The sequence below is a fragment of the Canis lupus genome, chromosome 21 (assembly GCF_011100685.1).
Source record: "Canis lupus familiaris isolate Mischka breed German Shepherd chromosome 21, alternate assembly UU_Cfam_GSD_1.0, whole genome shotgun sequence".
In the NCBI taxonomy this organism is placed as follows: domain Eukaryota; kingdom Metazoa; phylum Chordata; class Mammalia; order Carnivora; family Canidae; genus Canis; species Canis lupus.
The window spans coordinates 17,104,556-17,115,816 of record NC_049242.1 but is presented as its reverse complement, the minus strand read 5'-3'; the positions used below and the strand labels follow the sequence as shown (position 1 = coordinate 17,115,816).

The following is an 11,261-nucleotide window of genomic DNA, read 5'->3' as shown; positions in this document are numbered from 1 at the left end:
TACATAGAGTATCATCATAGGGAGTAAATGGGATAAGAGGGGTAATATCTCAGGAAAAAACCTCTTGAAAAAAGGTGTGTTTGAGCTAAAGTTCAAACTTTGAGAAGGAACTGCATATGTAAGGATCTCTTTTCTAGAGAAAAGACCATCCCAGGCTTCAGTGAACTCAAGTGTAAGGGGTCTAAGGCAGGGACACAATGGAGACTAATGTGAACAAGAAGGGGTGCCAGATGGCATCAGAAAATTATCACCGCTTAAAATAAAATAGGGACATACCCCCAAAACATTGTGGGTTTGGTTCCAGACTACCACAATAAAGTAAATATAACAATGCTAGTCAAACGATTTTTTTTGGTTTCTCAGTACATATAAAAGTTACATTTACACTATACTGTAGTCTATTAAGTGTGAAGTAGCATTATAACTAAAGGTTGTATAAATCTTAATTAATAAAAAATTTATTGCCAAAAAAGTTAACCATCAGCAGCTCTCAGTGAATCATAATCTTTTTGATGGTGAGGGGTCTTGACTCAATGCTGATGGCTGCTCACTGATAAGGATCATGGTTGATGAAGGTTAGGATGGCTGTGGTAACTTCTTTTTAAGAAGGAAACTAAAGTAAAGTTTGCTGCATTTATTGACACTTCCTTTCAAGAATGAGTTCTCTGTAGCATGCTATGCTATTTGATAGCATTTCATCCATGGTAGAACTTCTTTCAAAATTGCAGTCATTCCTCTCAAACCCTGCCGTTGTTTTATCAACTAAGTTTAGATAATATAAATCATTTGCATCATTTCAACAGTATTCATAGTACATTCAACAGGAGCAGTTTCCATCTCAAGAAACAAATTTTTTTGCTCATCCATAAGATGAAACTCCTCATCTCTTTAAGTTTTATAATGAGATTACAGAAATTCAGTCACATCTTCAGGGCCCACTTTTAATTGTAGTTCTCTTGCTATTTCTACCATATCTGTAGTTTTTTCCTCTACTGAAGTCTTGAACCCCCAAAGTTATACATGAGGATTGAATCTATTTATTACAAATTCACATTCATGTTGATATTTTGAGCTTTTCCCATGAATCACAAACGTCCTTACTGGTGTCTAGAGTGGTGAACCCTTTGTAGAAGGTTTTCTATTGACTTTGCCTAGACCTATCAGAAGAATGACTATCTATGGCAGCTATAGCCTTCAAATTGTAATTCCCAAGTGATAAAATTTGAAAGTCAAAATTACTTCCTGATCCACAGGCAGCAGAATGGGTGTTGTGTTAGCACCCATGAAAACATCTATCTCATTGTGTATCTCAAACAGAGCTCTTGGGTGATGAGGTGTATTGTCAATGAACAGTAATATTTTGAAATTTTTTTTTTCTGATTAGTAGGTTTCAACTGTGGGCTTAAAGTATATAGGAAACCACATTGTAAGTGGATGTGCTATCAACCAAGTTTTGTTGTTCCACTTATAGAGCACAGGTAGAGTAGATTTAGCATAATTCTTAAGTGCCCTAGGATTTCTGGAATGGTAAAAATCCACTGGCTTCAACTTAAAACCATCAGGGGCATTAGCCCTTAACAAGAGAGTCAGCCTATGCTTTGAAGCTGTGAAGCCAGTCACTGACTTCTCTTCTCTAGCTATGAAAGTCCTAGATGGCATCTTCTTCCAAAATAAGACTGTTTCATCAACATTGAAAATCTTTTGTTGGGTGTAGCAACCTTCATTACTTAAGCTAGCTAGATCTTCTGAATAACTTTCTGAAGCTTCTATGTCAATACTTACTGCTTCACCTTGCACTTTGATGTTACAGAGATGTTTTTTCTCCTTAAACCTCATGAACCAATCTACACTGGTTTCAAACTTTTCTTCTGCAGTTTCCTTGCCTTTCTCAGCCTTCATGGAATTTAAGAAAGTTGGGGCCTTGGTCTGGATTAAATTTAGGTTTAAGGAAATATTGCGGCTAGTGTGATCTGCTATCCAAACCACTCAAACATTTTCTGTATCAAGAATAAGGCTGTTTCATTTTCTCATCATTAATGTATTCACTGGAGTAGTGCTTTTAATGTTGTCCAAGAACCTTTCCTTTGAAAACCACAATCTACTTGTTTGGTACAAGATGCCTTGCTTTTAGTCTCTTTTGTCTTTTGCTTGCTTTCCTTACTTAATCATTTTTACTTTTTGATTTAAAGTGAGAAATGTAACCACAAAAGACCACCAATAGCCAGAGCAATCTTGAAAAAGAAAAGCAAAGCTGGAGGGATCACAACTTCAGACTTCAATCTATATCACAAAGTTGTAGTCATCAAGACAGTATGATGCTGGCACAAAAACTGGCACATAGATCAATGGAACAGGATAGAAAACCCAGAAATAGATCCACAACTCTAAGGTCAATTGATCTTTGACAAAGCAGGAAAGAATATCCAACAGTCTCTTCAACAAATGGTGTTGGGGAAACTGGACAGCAGCATGCAAAAGAAATAAATTGGACCACTCTATTACACCAAATACAAAAATAAATTCAAAATGGATGAATGACCTAAATGTGGGACAGGAATCTACCAAAACCCTCTAAAAGAGTACAAGCAGTAACCTCTTTGACATTGGCCATAGCAATTTCTTACTAGATATGTCTCCTAAGGCAAGGAAAATAAAAGGAAAAGTAAGCTACTGGGACTTCATCAAGACAAAAAGCTTATGCACAGCAAAGGAAACAATCGACAAAACCAAAATGCAACCTTCAGAATGAGAGAAGATATTTGCAAATGACACACCTGTTAAAGTGTGAGTATCCAAAATCTATAAAGAACTTACCAAACTCAATACCCCCAAAAAACGAATAATCCAGTTAGGAATGGGCAGAAGATATGAACAGATTTTTTTTTTTCAAAGAAGACATATGGACACCTAACAGACACAAGAAAAGATATTCATTAAAACATCACCCATAATCAGGGAAATACAAATCAAAACTATAATGAGATATTACCTCACACTTGTCAGAATGGCTAAAATTAGCAACACAGGAAACAACAGGTGTTGGCAAGGATGCAGAGAAAGGGGAGCCCTCTTATACTGTTGGTGGGAATACAAACTGGTGCAGCGACCCTGGAAAATAGTATAGGGGTTCCTCAAAAAGTTAAAAATAGAAATACTCTATGATTCAGCAATTGCACTACTAGGTATTTACCCAAAAGATACAAAAGTACTGATTCAAAGGGGCACATGCACCTCAATGTTTATAGCAGCATTATCAATAATAGCCAAATTATGGAAAGAGCCCAATGGTTCATTGATTGATGAATGGATGTGTATGTACACACACACACACACACACACACACACACGCAGAGGAATATTATTCAGCCATAAAAAAGAACAGAATCTTCTGTATCTCTCTCAAGTAAATAAATAAATCTTTAAAAAGAGGGGGGCACCTGGGTGGAACACTTGGTTAAGCATTCAACTCTTAGTTTCAAGTCAGGTCATGATCTCAGAGTCATGGGATTAAGCTCTGCATCAGGCTCATTGCCCAGCTTGTAGTCTGCTTAAGATTCTCTCTCCCTCTGCTCCTCCCCCACAGGGAATCTGCTTCTCCCTCCTGTCTGTGTCTCTGCCCTTCTCTCTGTATCTCTCATGAATAAGTAAATAAATTTAAAAAAAAGAAAGAAAGAAGAGAAAGGCAAATACCATATAATTTCACTTATGTGGAATTTAAGAAATATAGCATATGGACATGAGGAAAAAGAGAGAGGCAAACCATTAAAAAGACTTTTAACTATAGAGAACAAACAGGTTTGCTCAAGGGGAGGTAGTCCAGGGGGATGAGTTCAATGGGTGATGGAAATTAAAAAGAGCACTTGAGATGAGCACTGGGTGTTGTATATAAGTGATGAATCACCAAAGCCTACATCTGAAACTAATATTACTCTGCATGTTAACTAACTAGAATTTAAATAAAAACTTGGAAGAAAAATAAAGCGAGACATATATATGACTCTTTCTTTCACTGAAACATTTAGATGCCATTGTAGGGTTATTAATTGGTCTAATTTCAACATTTTTATGTCTCAGGGAATAGGGAGCCTTGAACAGAGGGGAGAAATAAGGGATAATGGCCAATTGGCAGAGCGGCCTGAATACATACATTTATCAATTAAGTTCACTGTCCTATTTGGGCATGGTTCATGCTCCCCCAAACAATTACAATAGTAACATCAAAGATCACTGGCCACAAAACTCCATAACAAATATAATAATGAAAAGTTTTGAGATTTTACAAGAATTACCAAGGTGTGACATGGAGATCCTAAATGAACAAATGGTGTGGGAGAAATGTGCCAATAGCTTGCTTGATGCAGAGTGGCCACAAACCTTCAATTTGTGAAAAAACATAATACTGGTAAAGAGCAATAGAGTAAAGAAAAATAAAACAAGGTTATAAAAAAACTATCAGTTGTTATTGGTGGCAATGCAAAACCATACAACACATTGGAAGACGATTTGGTAGTTTCTTACAAAATAAAATATAACCTTGCTATGCAATTCAGCAATCACCCTACTTGACATTTACTCAAAAGAATTGAAAACATGTCTATACAAAAACCTGCCCATGCATGTTTACGGCAGCCTTTTTCATAATTGTCAAAACCTGGAAGCAATCAAGATGTTCCTCAGTGGGTGAATGGATAAATTAACTATGGTAGGTAGAAGGAATATTATTCAGTGCTAAAAAGAAATGAGCCAGCAACCCATGAAAAGATATAGAAGAAATTTAAATGCATATTACAAAGTGAAAAAAGTCAAACTATGGGATTTAGGTGATCATGATGTGTCAGTGTGAGTTGATCTACTATAACAATGTCCATTCTGGTGGGAGATGTTGATAATCAGGGAGGTTGTGTTTGTTGTGGGGCAGGAAAAAGAGTGATATCAGTGTATATAAAAGAACTTACTGTAGTTTTTTCTCAATTTTGGGAGGGAGGCTAAAACTATTCTAAAAATAGTCTATTGGAAGTTTAAAAATTATCAAACACTCTGTTTGATAAGCCTTACCTTATCACCTTCTCTTGGAGTGATGTGACTGGGCTAAATAACACAGCTAGGAGGACATACATCCGAAATCAGAGCTAAAGTCCTATGACTTTTGAAACACTTTTCTTACTACACACAAAAAAAAATTCATGTCAAAAAAATTAATATATTTCCTTTCCTATCCTGAGGAAAATCCCTATTTCCTATGGAACTATTCAAAATACAATTAGTAATATATTATTAACTTAACAGTCTGTTGTTACAGAAACATGAGAGATCTGGGAGATTGTTAATTTTTTTAAGTGGACAAAGAGACTATGGAGAAGACATAAAACTCCATCTATTTTCTCATAATCAAAAAAGGGTTTACATTTCCTATGCTGCTTTGTAGTTAAGTGGGACCATGTGACCAAATACCAGCCAATGAAATGTAGGAGGAAGTGACATATATTACTGACTATGGTCCTTAAAACCTGTTTGTGACTCTCCAGTTCACTAGATAATGTTATATATAATCAACATTTAATTCAGTGGAAGACTCTGAATCCCTAGGTAGATTAACAAACTCATTACAGAGAAGGTACCTGGGACTATAACTCACCATAAGGAAAGCCACTCACCAAACTCCTCATTAGGCTACTATATGAATGAGTTTTAAACCTAATGGGTTAAAGCATGGAGATTTGAGGTTAGTCTAAATACAAGAACCTTGTATTTAACTAGTCTAACTACAAGATTTGTAAGGTAATCATATGTGTTGCTGACTTCAAATTCAAAGATATTGATATTGATCCTCTGCTGGATGGTAAACCATCCATTTTATTTTGTACTTTAATCCTTAAAATATCTAAAGTGGCAAAGAAACTTCTTTACATGGATCATGGCTCCTTGCTTACAACTGTGCTTTCACATAAATAATACATAAAATTGAATAAAATGTAATTTTATATCCAATTAAATATCCAAGAAATTTGCCCAAGTCAATGGCCCTACAAGGCTATACATGTGTAAAATAAGAACAGAGACCTGGTATTTAGTTTCTACATGCCTTGACTTTGGATGAATTAGAAACTTCACTGGGTGAAGTTGGACAAAAATGTCTATAAAGATACTATTAGCTCTAAAACAAATATGATACAAATCCAAGGATTCTTTCTTCTGCTCTGAAAACCTTCATCTCCTTAAGTTTGTCAATACTTCTAAAAATATTTTGCATTCAAATTGTAAAGCACTATAAGTACCTATTATTTCCATCCTGTATATGAGCCAAATCATTTTGCCTCTTCAGGTCACGGTTAATTCATTATCATGGTATATGCGGAAGGATCTGACTTTCTCAACCAGCTTCTCCTGAGATTTATTACAGGAGGTATTTTTAAGAATAAATCCCTTAACATCTGTCTAAAATTAGTACATATGATCATTAGCAGTCATTATATCTAATCAGCATCTAATCCTCATTAAAATAATACATTAATTAGCTGAAAAGGGAGTAAAAACCCAATAATGTTAAATGTTCATTTTCTCTGAATAAGCTTTCAGCAGCAGAAAGTTTACAGCCTTTTGAAACACGGCTCTAAAAGAATGTGGCCTGTCAATTTTAATCCTGCCCTGAGCTTTCCATTAGTAACCTTTACCTTCCACAATAAATGGGTACACTGAGTCCCAAGGAAACCATAATTACACAGTATCTACCCAGCTATTAATGTGTAGAATTAAATAGCATTAAACTGTCTGTCCTAGGCCAAGCAAATTAATATTTTATAAACAATAAAATTTAATTATTTCAGCCCTTAACAGCAGTATTTATGCCTTATAGTGAAAGAAGGAAAAGAAAACAAACAAACAAAAAAGAAAACAAAAGAAAAAAAAGAAAAAGGGGGGGTAGAGGGAAGAGGGAAAGAGGAGGGAAGAAAGGAAAGAGAAAGGAAGGAAGAGAGAATGAATGAAGGTCAGAATCAAACACACTGACACTGTTATGAACACAGATTAACATACAATCTCCTAAACATGCTAGGTGTTAGGTTTTTTTAATCAATTATAAAGCCTCTTAAAACTTTAAAATTACATTGGCTGACCATTGGCTTTGAATGATGGTACAGAGTCATTATAAACACAAAATATTGGAATCATACTACTGCATGTTAAGCATCTTCTCCATGTGAGATACTATAGAAATACTATATTCAACAATCCTATGAGGTGACATTAGGATTGGAATCTAAGATCCAATTAATACCCTCTAAATTAAGTCCAGATGTAGAAAAGACTCCATTATTGCTGTCCTGTGGGTATAGTTCCTCTTCCAGAGACCTTGAGCTAAAAAACGACAGGTTACATGCTAAAAAACATGATCAGCTCAATGGAACAGAATAGAAAACCCAGAAATAAACCCACTACTATATGGCCAATTAATCTTTGACAAAGCAGGAAAGAATATTCAATGGAAAAAAGTCTTTTCAACAAATGGTGTTGGGAAAACTGTACAACAACATGCAAAAGAAACTGGCCCATTTTCTTATACCACACACAAAAATAAACTCAAAATGGATGAAACCATAAAAATACCTGCAACCATAAAAATCCTAGAGGAGAAAGGCAGTAATTTTTTTGGCATCAGCCATAGCAACTATTTTCTAGATATGTCTCTTAAGGCAAGTGAACCAAAAGCAAAAATAAACTATTGGGACAACATCAAAATAAGAAGCTCCTGAACATACTCTCCTTTACCATAAAAAATGTCCCATGATTGCTACTTCATAGCTTTCTCACCTACTTCATTCATTCACAAATAGAAAATTGAGAGTTCAAAAACCTTGCAATTTGAACTATCATGGTATTTTTTACTCTGAGCAAATACAACACTCAAACTATTTGTGGGTTTTCTATCAGGTTATATTCTACTTAATTAAACAAAAGCCAAGCCTATAATATTTTGTGAGACAAACCTCTCTCTCTAGATTTACTCATAGTTATTTGGGGATTAGGCTTCTGAGACTATGCTCTTAGAATCTTTATAAGCCCTTTGATTTCACTGAGATAATATCCTAAGTATCATCTTAAAAAATTCAGTCTTACAGATGCCCTTGATTTGATCTTTACCCTGAGAATATTTCATATGCAAAAGGATGTGAAAACTGCAGAAAAAATATAACAGAAACTAGAGAAGCCATTTTTCTGTTAGATTTAAGCATAAAATAAGCTGAGATATCCTGATTACTGAATGAAAAAAACAATGAATCTGGAACTGAGAAATTCTCTAAGAGAGAGGATTAATTATTCAGATTATACAAGATATGCAAAGTTACCTTATGTGATCAACGAGAACAATTTTTATATATCATTAAGGATAAGCAGACCTTGACTTGAGTTATAGAATTTGTAGAAATGACTAAGTTAGTTTGTCATTTATAAAAAATTACTTGGCAGAGTAATAAGTACTTTCCATTAGAAGGACTCCTTTAAAGGCAATAGACTAAGAGAATGTTATACTTTGTGATTTGAGAACATAGAGAAGACAATCCTATACCTACCTCCTCTGCATACACTCTCTAATACATGTTTCCTCTTTCTGATTAAATATTTAATTGTTTTATCAAGGATCTAAGTAATCTGGTTAAATTTAAGTAACAAAGCATAAAATATAATGCAAAACATAATACTGGGATGAGTGGTGGTCTAGCAAAGAGGGGAACCACATTTTTTTTTTTCACAAAATGAGGTTTGATCCTTGAGTCTCAAGTTATGGCCTGTGTACCAGAAGCATCAGTATCACCTTGATGCTTGTCAAAAAGATAGAAAATCAGGCTTAAACTTTGACCTACTGAATCAGATCTTGCATTTTAACATGCTAGGTGATTAATGCATGTTAAAATTTGAGGGGATCCCTTGGTGGCTCAGCGGTTTAGCGCCTGCCTTCGGCCTGGGGCCTGATCCTGGAGTCCTGGGATCGAGTCCCACATCAGGTGTTCCCTGCATGGAGCCTGCTTCTCTCTCTGCCTGTGTCTCTACCTCTCTCTCTCTCTCTCTCTGTGTCTCTCATGAATAAATAAATAAAATCTTTAAAAAAATTGAGAGACACTGTCCTGGACATTGAAACTGATGACACAAGGTAACTAATACGTAATACCTGCTGCAAAGGAATTCAATGTTCTAAGATAATATACAGGTAAATCAATGATTAATTTACTCTGATTGTGGAAGGATAAATATTAGTTCTTCTCTTGAACCCAGATGGAAGTAAGGTGAGAGAAAGAGGGAAAGTATTGAAATGTCATTCATGCTGTCACAGTACTTATTAGCTAGTGGCAGACACAGTGATAAAGAGAAAGGCCATAGACACAAATATATGGATAAGAGACAAACAGCTGCAGAACCATCTGGATATTTCCATTAATAAGTGAAGAGGTAGGTTTGGCTTTTGAGAGCATATTTATGAATAAAAAATCTTAACAAACCAATGACAAGAATTTACTGAGCACCTTCAACTGACCCTAAAATGTATGAGAAAAAAATATTCACTTTTTAAAATCTATTGAGTTTTACTATTGTGTCATATGCAGTAACTGCTGACAGATAAGGCACATGGGTGGAGATAGAATACTAAGAATCCTGAAACAAAAAGATGACATTCCAGAGTTTACTTCACAAAAGAAGAAGTGTATAACATGGCCAGAAAAAGATAGAATGTACTCTCACAGAGACTCTACTCACCAATAGTTTAAAAGTATCGGCTCTTCCTAGAGAAGAAAAGGGGGGCTCATTTCAGAACCTACCATGTATCTTATATTTTGTTTTATGATACATGCATAATGAGTTATATCCATTTCTTCATTTGGTGGAGGAGGAGCATAAAAATACTCCTAGTATGTCCACTGATTATCTTCATAAAACCCTAATTTGGGAATTTTTCCAAGTTTGATTTATAAGGATATACTGAATGAGCCCTTCCTTAGTATTAGAGGTAATATTCTGTTATACGGAGAGAAGATCGGTTATATAGTCCCTCTGAAAAATAGGAATTTAACCAGAACTGTCTCATGTTATTCCAGAACTGTCCGAATTGTCTGGAGAGTCTTCTTTCTATTGTGTCTGAATGTGATAGTACATAGTAGTACATAGTAGTGATGTTGGGACAGGAGCAGGCGTGTTGGAAATCAAGAAAATTGGAGATGAGTACTTTACATTCATCACTGAGTGCAAAGACCCCAAGGCATGTACCATCTCCGGGGAGCCAGCAAAGAGGTTCTCTCGGAAGTGGAATGTAACCTCCAGGATGCCATGTAGGTGTGCCACAATGTCCTCTTGGACCCCCAGCTGGTTCCAGGAGGTGGGGCCTCTGAAATGGCTGTGGCCCATGCCTTGACAGAAAAATCCAAGGCCATGACTGGTGTGGAACAGTGGCCATACAGGGCTGTTGCCCAGGCCTTTGAGGTCATCCCTCGCACCCTAATCCAGAACTGTGGGGCCAGCACCATTCGTCTGCTTACCTCCCTTCGGGCCAAGCACACTCAGGAGAACTGTGAGACATGGGGTGTAAACGGTGAGACAGGTACCTTGGTAGACATGAAAGAACTGGGCATCTGGGAACCACTGGCTGTAAAGCTGCAGACATACAAGACAGCAGTAGAGACGGCAGTTCTCCTGCTGCGGATTGATGACATTGTCTCAGGCCACAAAAAGAAGGGTGACGACCAGAGCCGGCAAGGCGGGACTCCTGACGCTGGCCAGGAGTGAGTGGAGGGCAAGGTGACCTCAACGCACAGAGCCGGCAGAGGCCTCCTCTTCCCTGAGCCAGACTGCCAGGGACACTGTGGACGTCTCTGTTTGGAAGGGATCAGGTTGAGGGGCAGCCCTGGCCTCTTCCTGGCATAGCTCAGTTTGCAAAAGGCGCTGACATATAATTCTTCTCTATTGTAAGCTTTCCATTTAATGTAGTTTGCTTCCATTGATTAAATCTAAGTCATTTGAAAAAAAAAAAAAAATTCTGCCTGAGCGCCTGCGGGTCTCCTTGGATCCACCGGCCCAGGAGTTGAAAGCCTGGGGGCTCCCTGGAACCAAGTTCCCTGGTGCTGAGGCCTCATCTCTGGGTGAAGTCGGTCAGCTAGCTACACAGCCTGACCCTGCTGGGGGTGGGGGGGCATTTCATGGGCATTATAATCACAGTTACAAAACAATTGTTTATCATTTACAAAAATTATGTTCATCATGATTCTTAGGTCATGTTT

General features: G+C 36.8%; 2 pseudogenes across 1 annotated transcript; one reads left to right on the top strand and one right to left on the bottom strand.

The window, feature by feature from the left end:
- Positions 1 to 498: 498 nt before the first annotated feature.
- On the bottom strand, positions 499 to 4,029 carry LOC119864878 (annotated as a pseudogene).
- An 85-nt stretch (positions 4,030 to 4,114) lies between these two features.
- On the top strand, positions 4,115 to 11,003 carry LOC119864923 (annotated as a pseudogene). Its single transcript, XR_005375906.1, has 2 exons — positions 4,115 to 4,324; positions 10,139 to 11,003. The product of XR_005375906.1 is annotated as a T-complex protein 1 subunit gamma-like (transcript).
- The last annotated feature ends 258 nt before the right edge of the window (positions 11,004 to 11,261 follow it).